The sequence below is a fragment of the Staurois parvus genome, unplaced genomic scaffold, assembly GCF_062004578.1.
Source record: "Staurois parvus isolate SC_StPar_1 unplaced genomic scaffold, SC_StPar_1.0 ptg000031l, whole genome shotgun sequence".
Classification (NCBI taxonomy): Eukaryota; Metazoa; Chordata; class Amphibia; order Anura; family Ranidae; genus Staurois; species Staurois parvus.
Genome location: NW_028317827.1, coordinates 9,055,677 through 9,067,853, shown reverse-complemented (window position 1 = coordinate 9,067,853; position 12,177 = coordinate 9,055,677). Strand labels below are relative to the sequence as shown.

Genomic DNA, 12,177 nt, shown 5'->3' with positions numbered 1-12,177 from the left:
ATTCTTCCAATGGAGGCACTAGTTTTGGTGACCTGGGAGTCCCCAAAGAATTTCCTTAAAGTTTTACTAAACCCACAACAGTAAAATCAATCTGTATATGCAGGAAAGCATGCTTCTTATGCTTACTGTGGAACCCAAAGAGATAATCCTCCGCATTGTGTAAAAAGGCTGTCTGATCCCGTCTTCTCTGAACCTCCACTTCTTCTAATCTCCTCAATCCATCTGCTGATAGTACAGAGCTCTAGGAGTAACTCTGCACATGCTCAGTTTAGTGTGTATGGCTAGAGAGTTCTTTTTTCCTTTAGAAGGGTGCATGTAATCAGCACAGGGCCAATCAGCACTGTCCAGACAGAAGGTAAGGGGTTATGCAGCCTCATAGGTCAGTCAGAGCAGAATGAAAACTCCTTCTAGAGGCTTTAACCAGTGCTTAGCTGATAGAGGTCAGTTTGGATACTCTTTATGCTATATGCTGCTGATCAGTATGGTATGTAGAAGCTTATATTTACTATAATAATTGCATTTCCATGTTGTGTGTACTGTGAGAGACCAAATATAGAGAATGCAAAGTCATGGGTTTAGAAACACTTTAATTTACAGGAATGATCTCTCACTTCCTGTTTCGGCTATGGGATAGGAAGTGAAGGTAAATGTCCCCAATGAGACACAGTTGGCAAAAAGTAAACTGACAGGGGTTATTAATCCTCCCTTACCAGATCCAAAAAGGAAAAAAAAAAAAAAGTTTTGCCAATAGTTCTACTTTAAGACCATAGCTGTATTCATAATTTTAAAAGCTCAAATTACACTTCCAATACCAAATAAGATCTTTTTGTTTAATATTAATGTGAGCTGGCACAAACTCGATATTTTCAATTACACGATTGAGCAATGGATCTCCAACGATTACATAGTGTTGTAATTTAATTCTAAACTCTGACCACAAAAAAAAAATCTAATTTAAAACAGGGGCACTATGGACCCCCCCTTCCCCCCCCCCCCAAGAACACACTGATCAGTGCTTGCACAGCCATTAGCTGCCTGCATTGAACGAATGCTGGTTTTACAGCATGCCCATTTGCCAGAAGCCGGTTTTACGACGGCTGCACATATGGACCAAAAGTTGCCAGTTCTGGACAAACCAACTATTTTCAGCCGATTTTTGACTTGTGTATGCCCAGCTTTATACTCAACATACCTCAAAGTTATACACTTCTATTACCTTTTACAGGCTGTACAGGAAGCAGGTTCACTCACTACATCCTGTTACAAGAGGGGGCAGATACAAGACCAGTCACCCTGCCAATGAGTGAGAGAACAGCAGTGACTGGTCTTTATTACACGAAACTGCAGCACAGTGGGAAATACAGGAATTGTTTCATTTTAGATTACTGCACAGATCTGGGGGAAACAAAAACAAATCACACCAAGATTGGTGTAATAATACACATGCCTCTTGTATTTATACAATCTTTGTAAGCCCAGATGTCATATGTAATGTGCATTAGAAACTATTAGCAATTCACCTCCTCAGTTAAGAGATTAATAAATCGCTTAACAATAATTTTAGAATTTTTTGGGAGGTATTTCCCATAACAACCTTATGAAACTAATCAACAATCTTTGGGGTTAAAATGTGCCCCTATAGATCTATAGCCTTATTTGCCCTCTTGTGACTGCAAAATAAATTTTCTTTTGATACCTGATCTGTTATATTAAAAGTTTTACTTTTTCATTTTAATAGAATCTTTTCACAAGTTGCATTTTACAAAGCAAGGGAGCAGAAAGCTTTGAGATAAGGCTATGAGGATAACATGTATTTTGTGATTCTTATTTCTGAAGAACACATATGCTCCTGAATTAAAAAAAAAAAAAATGCATTCTATTTGCATGGAAGGCATCCAACATCTATGTCTACCACTCCACTGGAAGAATGCAGTGTAGTCTGACATTAAATTGAAGAATGACAACACATTGCACTCAATATCTTATCAGCAAGTCTTTTCGAGGATGTGTCACAATAGCACTCCAAGCAAAGGAAATCCTTATATACAATTCACTTCTATGGTTTAAAAAGACAGGTAAACCAAAGAACAAAAATGTAATACAGTGCAGCTCACCAGTCCTTAGATGTGGTAACTTTAATAGTTTACTTTTTCAGAACAAGAACACTGAGAGCAAGTACAGAAAATACCTGTTGATCTTGCCAGATATACAGTGTCCTTGTAAATTCCTGTGAGCTGATCTGGAAACCTAAAACACTTCTATATTCCTTATGTAAATTACAATTATCAACATACAGCAAGTAATGGAAGAGGAAGGCAAGTTTGAAGTCCAACCTATGTAACAACCATGACGCCCTCCATGGATACAGTGAAGATTTGAGCATAACCACCCAGGGAGAGAAAATGTGTTATTTACTGGGTTAAAGTGAAAAAAAAAAAACTTGAGAAAAGAAAAATGGATGCAGCCAACACATCTAAGGACTGGTAAATTGCAATATATTACAGTTGTTTTTCGGTTTGGATACTCTTTAATCACTTGAAGACAGGCAAGTTAAACCCCATTCCTGTCCCAGCCGTTCTTCAGTTTTTAGTACTGTGATATTTTGACTAACAATTATTTGGTCATACAACACTGTACCCAACACAATTTTTATGACAGAGCTTTCCTTTTGTGATTTTTTACTTTATCAAAGGAAAAAGACTGAAAATTAAGAAAAAAAAATATATGTTTTCCTACATTTCTGTTACAAGCTTTGCAAATAAATAATGTTTCCCCATAAACATTATAAATGTATTCTGCTACATTTACTTGGTTTAAAAAAAATAAATTATTGTATATTATTTAGACTGTTTGAAAGTTAGAGAATCTGGCAGATTCAATCTGCAACTCTATTGCTAGCTTACACTGGGGTTGGTGCCACTGGTGTGGCAGCGATCAGAGACAATGTGGCTGGCTGCAATGGTCTGGTGACATGGTCACTTGCATGTCTAGCAATTAGGAATACCGTCGCTGGATGCACTAGTCTGGTGATGTTGGCACTGGAGTGATGGTTAGAGATTAGGGACACTGTGGCTGGCTACATTGGTCTGGCAACATGGACAGGTGTGGCTGGCAATAAGAGACCCTGTGGCTGGCTGCACTGGTTAGCTGACACTGACTGGCATGGCTAGTGACCATAAACACTGTTGCTGAATGCACTAGTCTAATGACAATGGGACAGATGTGGCTAGTGATCAGGGAAACTGTGGCTGGCTGAACAGGTCTAGATTCTGAGCTAGATAGCAATTTTGAATCTGAAAAAGAGTATTGTTGGTCACATTCTGATGCTTCTGAGTGTTCCATGTACACCGGCTTAAAAAAATGCTGCTCCCAGAAGAGTTTAGCGTTTTGCCTGTAGAACAAACTAATGTTATTATCCTATGCTTTCATGCACATTAGGTAGTCTAGAGCCATTTTTTTAAGCTGTTTAGAAGCAGAACAAAACCCCTTCTGTTTTGTATTTTTGAGTGATTTTTTCTGGCAGAAAAATAAACACTCCCAAACGCTAGGACAAAAAAAATGTTCAAAATTAACGTTTTTTTCTGCCAAGACCACTGGCGTTCTTTTAAGTTAGTTTGCATAGAGCAGCTTAGCAAACTAATGAGCTGGGGCGGGGGATTTAGAATTAAATACGACTGATCCAAAGTATAATCATGCCTCAATGTTCTAAAAACTGCTTTTTTGCACCAAATACTTGTACTTGGTGGAGGGAGCATTTTGATACTCTTCTCACACTGCTAATATTTCAACTGACTCTCAACAGTATGACTGATAGCCACAGACTAGGTGATCTAGGCTGCCTAGCCTATGGAACAGAAACCGTTTTTTTGTGGAAAGTATGCTTTGACTAAATAAAAATGTGATTTTGCATTGCTGACCTATATCCTATTGAGTATTATGAAGTGTCAGTTTTATTAAGATCACAATGCTGTCTCTGAAGCTAAAAAGACTAATAAAGCTGGTCGATCCCATAAACCAGATCCCAAAATGTATTTGTTGTGCGCATCCACCCTGCCTTTAAAGCAAAAGTAGAGACAAAGCTCTTTTGGCCCTACATCTCATAAAGCCCACTGCCGGCTGATGTCACTCAGCCGGTCCAGGCTCTGCAAGGACCGATACTACATCCACCTTAATATGTACTTTTAAAAAAAAAATTTTAATCCCGAACGTTTCTTTTAAAGAGAACCTTTCAGCCATTGTAAACTGCATATCATGCCCACTATTAAGCTTATTGGCCCGCAATCAAACCTGTTAGAACCACTTAGGAAGCAGAGGAGAGAGGTAACAAATAAAACAGACCAGCAAAGCCACAAGTGTTACAGAGAGGGATGAATCATATCACTAATGGCATGAACACTGGGAGCAGACTGTGCATGTAGGGAGTACAAATCTCACTAGGTCCATGAATACCAAGTGTGCTCTATAGTGCAAATCTTAATAGTGAGGTGGATACTGGGGAGCCACAGTAAAGCTCATGTCTTCTTTCTTTAAAACGTTTACAGCAGGTGTATTGAATAAACGTCTAGTCACAGGTGAACAACTGTACGAGCAACTATTGTGTTGTCATGTATGTCATAGCTTTTTCATTCAGCTTACCCAATACTGTATATAGAGAGAGGATAGTCTAATGGCAGAGAACACCTTTCTTTAATTCATTTAGGAATAAGTTAAAAGGACACTGAAAATTTGTTAACAGGCCATCTCCTAAAAATCCAACAATTATTCTGATTCAAAGGCTTTAATGCAGCCCAAGTTCTGACCTTGCTTAGGCCTCTTCATGTGGTCTTAAGACACGTGGTTAAAACAACAAATGCGGTTTAACTCAGATACAGGTTTAACCCACATTCAAGATCAATTTTCCATGCATTACATCGTGTTAATAAACAGTGCTAAATACTACCGCCAGTTTTCAGGTTTCTTCACAAGGGTTAAGTAAACACTGTAAATACTTCAAAGGGTCACCTATCATGTTTTTGACATGTTCAGTGCATATTCTGACGTATCACCATTGAATTTAATGCAGGCATCGGGTTGCGGCAAAGCATAGAGAATCTAAAGTGCCTTAAAATTCTTGATGCAGCGCAAAGTAGTGGTAGTGTACAGGTGTGTACTGTCCCATCTACATGTCAATATTTTAATTATATAGTGCATTGGCAGGTTGTATGAGAATGTTAAAAATGCAACTAAAACGCTTGTTTTTACTACATCTCCAATCCCATATGAAAGACCTTAGCTGAGGTCAGTGAGTCAAAAGACCGAAAACAATGAATTAGCATGTTAGCCAGGCAACTTGCATTTCTGAAAGGTGGAACCAGCAAGGTGGGCAGTTTCTTATTCTTAGCACAGGCTTCATTGAAACAGCTTGCAGCTAATGAGATCATTTCCAGGAGACATGCAAATTCTTGGCATCTCCTGCATGTGCAATTGTCAGATCAAATGACCTGTTGGTAATTGTTGAAATTCATGAATTGGGCAATTCTGTTTCAGCAACCCGACGCTCGCCTTTTTAACGGCGTTGGAATTTACTTAGAAAATATTTTGCCAGATCATTAGCAAATCATGAAGTCTCTAATCTGCATTACTGAATCCTTACCCATGGTTCACATATCCACGTTCCTGCGGGCTGCGTTTTGCATTCATTTGAATGGACTCCCATGCCCCAGGACACACAGGGAAGAAGCTCCTGCAGTTCTGAAAATGCAGCCCACACGGGAACCTCGGTTCCCAGTACAGTTGCGATTTCCAGTGCGGGTGGTGTGCCATTAGAATTAATGGCACCCGCCCACGGGTCCACATTCTTCTGTATGGGTGGTTTGTGTGGATCTGCAGCAGCACCACCCGCACATATGTGAACCTAGCCTTAAACAGGGATGTGCAATTCCTATAGCCCGATGCCCGGGACATGCAGTTCTGGGAGCTGGGCAATAGGTTTTTCTTTATATTTAGGCCTACTGTGGGCAAGCAGCAGGAATTACAGCTGACAGTTGGCTCTCTTGTAAAAGATCTGAGCAGCTAACTAGCCACTGGATCGTTTTTACAAGCAACAGAGGGGCTATCCCCTTTTCCGCAGGCTGTCACATCAGACCAGGACACCCAATCGACCATCTGGTGCTACCGCCAGCTGATCATAAAGGTGGACAAAGTCGGGAACCACTCTGTCCACCTCTACAATATTGGAAAGAGGAAGCAATGAGCATACATCACTTCCAATTTCCCTGGATGAAAATGGCACCATTTTTAAAAATGGAAAGAATTTGATCATACCGATCTTGTGTGATCAAAAGCTTTTAAGGGCAGAGGAGAGATCTGGGGTCTTATTGACTCCAGATCTCTCAATAAAGAGCACCTGTCACTGCCTATTGCTGTCACAAGGGATGTTTACATAAAAAAATTAAAAATGACAAGTGTTAAAATAAGTAATTAAAATATTTTTTAAAACATGTAGAGGTTCTAAGAAATTTTCTAGCAGTTTATGTTGCCATAAAGCCCCCTTTTTTTTAAAAGCCCCAGATAATCTTAAAAGTACTACTGCCTAATAAAAAAAACATCAACACTTCATATTTTCCATCCTGGCAAAAATTGTTTGTTTTTTTTTTATCAGGACATGTAGCTTGTCATGAGGGACAAATAGATTGGAACCCCGATTCAGTCCTTTTTTTTTTTTTTTTTTAAACACTTCTATACCCCTGCTTACATATCAAAATGAGAACAGTCTCTCAGATCTACACTACCTAACAGACTACAACTTTTCTTTGGTAACTTTGATGAGAATAATTTAGCAGTGTCAGTCCACAAATGACTTTTTGCAATCTAGACCAGAGTTTCTCAACCTATTTTTAGTCAAGGCACCCTTTCAAAGTCTGCACAATCTTTAGGCACCCCATTCTAAAAATGTAAAAAACTAAAACTAAGTTTTATAATGCAGCAACACCCACATATGTAGGACACCCAACATTAGAGACGATTTGATCTTCCTAAGCAAACACCTTTGCACACGGGTACTGACTAGTATTCCAGTGTTTCTCTTCCCCATCAGTTTCTCTCCCTCACTCAGCTAACAGCTGACAGAGGCGCAGGCTCCCGACGTTTTCCGGACATCCTCCAATGAGGTCATTGGTTGTTATGATGCCAGTGGCTGGAAGTTTGTAATGGTGCACAATGAAAACTTGTGGCTTTGTGTAACTAAAGGGTGGGTTTGATCCAACTGCTGGCTTGTATATATTTTTGGGCAATTTGTAGGCATTTTACCAAGGCACCCAAGTTGAAAAAGGCTGATCTAGACATATGCTGTTCTAGTACTAAAAAGATTCAGATATATGGACAAGTTTCAACTTTCCAGATAAATAATATTTCTTTCTCAAAATACATCACCAATCTGTAAAAGAAAAAACAAAACCACAACTAGGTAAAGAGTTTAACAAAGAATATATAGCGTTCAGTGTTGAAGAGATAAAATAAAAAAACAACTTGTATATGAATAAAGTCAACATCAGCCTGTTTGGGTTTTTAGTTTAATCAAGGGTAATCATATTTTATTTTAATTCAAAATGAAATATACCTGCACAAAGCAAGGATCCCCCTCATTCACCACCATATGTGACTGATGGCAGAGCAAGTGAGAGTGCAGACAGGCTGCAAGCCAGGACCCCAGTCCAAACTTTGTCAGGGAGCATGGAGGACGTGTCATGGGTCACTATAAGGGAAGGAAGAGTATGCACCTCCTGTGTGCCCCTCCACTTAAGAACTGCAGGACCCACTGGCCTGCTCATTTAAATTTGATTGGCAAGGAGGAGGGCAAATGGGAAGAAAACAAAATAGAGGCGATTGTGTATTTGCAGGAATCAAGAAACACAAAAATTAAGACTAAGTTTATGTTCATACTTTGTGCATATCAGGAATGTACACAAAATTTTGCATATTTCCAACATACACAGAAATGTGCTGCCCATTAGCAGACACATGGTGGTGCCATCAATTCTTCCATTCCGGTTTGGTCCAGTGTGGTTCAACGCAGTGCAACCTTGCAAAAGGGTCAGGGACTTTAGGGCAGCACACTGAAATAAATAGCTTGTCCTACATATGACACACGTGTACTCCGCTGAACTTGCATGGTATGAACGGAGCCCAATGGCTTCCGGGAGTACTTTTAAACTCTTTCAGACTTGTGTATCCTGCAAGTGGGTGCTGGCCATCTCTATATGAACTGTCCTGGAGGATGATTACGGGAACTAGGCAGCAACATGAGGGGGGTTATGTTTCCTCCCACTGACATATTAATGGGTACTATGCCTTCTCTCACTGAAGCCAAAGGGCCCTATTCTATCACTGACAACAAAAATTGTGTGCTATTCCTCCTTCCAATGACACCAATAATAGGTATTATAAAGATAAACGTCCGGTATCAGAACATCTTGAAAAATAAAAATTATAGATTTATTTCATCCATCAAGTATAAAAGAGGAATCAATTGCTGTAAAGATAGCAACAATTGATACGTTTCAGCCTCTCACAAAGGCCTTAGTCATAAGGCTGATGTAAGAGGTTGAAAAGCGTCAATATTTGCTACTGGACATTTGGACGTTATAGCACTGCATGAGTCCTGGCACAGATGTCCTGACCTTATCAAGCTAATTATCATGAGATTTTGGGGTTGCAGGACTATTCCTATGCCTCCATAATGATGGGCACTATTCCTCCTCCTACTAACAAATGGGCTGGTATTTCTATTCTCATCAAAGGCAATCACACAAAGCTACAGCTTCCCTTGAGGCAGCACTACTCCTCCCAGCAATGCCAGTACATCAAAAACTCACCCTCAAACCACACTGACAGTGCTGCTGTCCAAAGGTGCCCCCTGTGCTCCTTCATCCAGAGTGGGGGCACTCTAATACAGGAGGTGCATTACTGGCCAAGTCACCAGATGGAAAGTGAGGGGAAAAAAGCCTAATAAAGAAAACAAATGCAGCCACCACATCTAATGATTGGTAAGCTGCAATATAAAGCATGTTTGGTTTTGGGCTCAATATGGATTTATGCTGAAGTTTAGGTATGGCAATTTTTACATAGTTACATTAGACCAGTTGGACCAATAAGTATGTTTGTGCCATACCAGTGGGATCTATGTGAATGCTGAAAATCAATGTAGTACGCAATGCTACTCCAGAGATCTCCCGTTAGCTTCCGGGTCCTGAGCTGATTGGGTGCTGCACTATGACCACAGTGTGTCATTCTCTTGGAGCAACTGAGTGAATGCAGGGAGTTTTCTGATTGGACGAGGTGGGGCGGTGATGTCACGATGTCCACCTTGTTCAATCAGAATGCTTTGTATTCGCTGAGAAAATGCAAAGCATTCTCTAAATGGTGCCTGTATGAAGTGAGAAACCTCCTGTTTTTACAGTGCAGCATGACATGGGACCTGGAAGCGAATGGAGAACACTGGAGCAGCGATGTCTACTTTGGTGATTTCCAGCGCCCATAGGTATGGTATATACATAGTTACAAGGAGCGGTCAAGTCAAATCAGGACTTTAGAGTTTATATAATAAAATAACAAGATTAAAGGAGTAGAAACTGCATTCATTTTTCAACATACTCCCCTGCTACATTTATACACTTATCCCAACGTTTAACTATTGCCTGGAAAGCTTCAGCATAGAAATATTTGTCAGTACACCAGAACCATCCTAGGACAGCCTGCTTCATTTCACCATCACTGTGTTCACTGTGCCCACAGAAAGATTTGTCTATTGTGCAATTTCACTCCAGGCTATACATCGATTCTCCAGGATCAGGCGTTCCACATGCTGAATGTTCACAGGAATGACTGCTGTGGGCTGGGAAAAACCAGGGCCAGGAACGTCACTGACGGACGTACAGCCATCTTTGCAATGTTTACACCATTCAAATGTCTTACTGCGGCTTAGCATCTCATCACTGTACTGTGCTTGAAGTCTTCAGTAGATATCCGCTGGTTTTATGCCTGCGTTCACAATAAACGTCATCACCACCCACTGTTCCATACACACACTGCTGTCTGCTATCTTGATTAACAGTCTCCGGACTGCGACATGTGCGTCATCTATCAGTAATAGGACACACTTACCACTTACTACTGCATGTAGTACTGCCATACTAGCATCCCTTCTTGTACCTGGAAAATTAAAAATCCCGGTATGACTTGAACGCCCCTGATACATTGATCGAAGCTAGACCAATGGCAGTATGCAAAAACTGCCATACCTAAACTTCAGCTTTACAGCGGTATTAGACTCAAAACCAAAAGTGTAATAGACTGCAGCTTACCAATACTTAGATGTGGAGGCTGCATTCACTTTCTTTTCCCCCCTCTGTTTTCATCTGATGATCTAGTCAGCAACACACCACCTGTATTAGAGTGTCTCCACAGTGGATGAAGGAGCACAGGTATGGGTGTGGGGGGGGAGCACATTTGGACAGCAGCATTGCCAGTCTGGGGGGGAGGGAAATGTTAGATGCACTAGCAGATTTAGATACACTAACACATTAAAGGCAAACTCCAGCTTGAACTTTACAAGCAGTATTTTTTCTTTGAATAAAGGTTTTATATAAATAAATGCTGATTATAAGCGCCTCTGTCCATGGCAAATGGTTTGTCTCATCCATGTAACTGCAGGTCAGCTTGTTCTTTTGGAAAACAATAGCTAGATCACCTGATGAAACTAAAATAAAGAAAGCCTAAAAAAAACCAAAAACGAATGCAGCCATCACATCCAAGAATTGGTAAGCTGCAATATAAGTGTTTGCTTTTAGGTTTAAAGCGGAGTTCCAGCTGTTTTCGTGTTTATTAAAAGTCAGCAGCTACAAAAACTGTATCTGCAGACTTTTAATAAACACTCACTAACCTGTCCCAGGGTCCAGCAATGTACTCACCCGCACCATCTCTTCATGGCGCTGGCATCACAACTGTGGGCACCAGGCTGACAGCTGGCGGCTTCACAGCCGGGTGTCCACTGCGCATGCACTTGTCATGCTGTACTTCCCAACTGGTCCGGCAGTCTCCTGGGACCTGAGAAAGTTCCCAGGAGACTGAGGGAGGAGGAGGGTGAACTTCCGGCTCACTTTGCACCAAAAGATGCCAAATAAGGCAGTGGAGGGGGGAGGAGGCAGACAAGTAGAGCTTACACTTGTGGGTGGAACTCCACTTTAATACCACTTTAAAGTTTGAAAAAGAAAGCTGGAAGCTGATTGGTTGCTATGCAGAGCTGCTCCAAGATGTACTCACTCCAGTCTTAGTAAAGCCCAGTCTTTGTCTGAGGAGAAGTGATATGGAGTCCAGTGAAAACAGGTTCTCTTTGGAAAGATGAGGCTCCACTCCTAGAGCGCCTCAGGCCGGCCCTGCCACCATTACAGTGTTCTAGCCAGGTCCTCACATTCACATAAACTGAACACAGCAGGGTTGTCATGTAGCCAACAACCAACCCTACTCGAGTCCCAGGCTTCACCAGCGGCCTAGTCCCTCCTCAGCCTCTCCTCTCCCCTGCAGGCTCTGCCGTCAGACGGCCTCCTGTATGAAGCGCTGCCTGTCGCTCTGGACTCACCTTACACTACAGCGCTGAGCGGAACCCTTCCGATCACAACACACTCTCCTACCGGCAGCCGCAGTGAATCAGCCGGATTTCATTCAAAGCAATGTGCAGAAACTACTTCCGGGTGCACGTGACGTTCCCACAACTTTACTTCTGCTGACCAATAGGAAAAAGGGCAACAAAGGGTACATTCTACGTAGAATGGTGCGTGAGGTGAAACGTGCCTTCTGTGGGCGCTAGAGGGAAAGGATTTTGATCGAGCACTGTCCCCAATACAGGAGCCATGTTGGAGAAGTTGTCCTGGTTTTTGCATCACGATGATTGTGCCAAAATCTCAGCGTTGAATAGGCCTTTGTTAGGCATCGTAATGGAGAGTCCAAACTGAAAGTTCAGCTTTTGAATATGGAAATGCTTATTCTAAAGTGTGCTTTTCTTGGCTGTTCTGGGCAGTTTATTGCACTTGGAAACTATTCATACAGTTGTACATGTGAATCCGGGGCTTTTATTCTTTGTCTGCATGGAGCTAATAAAACATTTTGGCTAAAGTTAGTTTGTATCTGAATATTTTTTTTATT

The 12,177-nt window shown here is 41.2% G+C and overlaps 1 protein-coding gene across 1 annotated transcript in view; it reads right to left on the bottom strand.

The window, feature by feature from the left end:
* PSMD14 (proteasome 26S subunit, non-ATPase 14) overlaps window positions 1-11,752 on the bottom strand; it is a 133,805-nt gene extending 122,053 nt beyond the window's left edge. The window contains exon 1 of the mRNA XM_089659993.1: window positions 11,615-11,752. The gene's annotated coding sequence lies outside the window, so the exon portion shown is untranslated. The remainder of the gene's footprint in view (window positions 1-11,614) is intronic.
* Window positions 11,753-12,177: the final 425 nt, after the last annotated feature.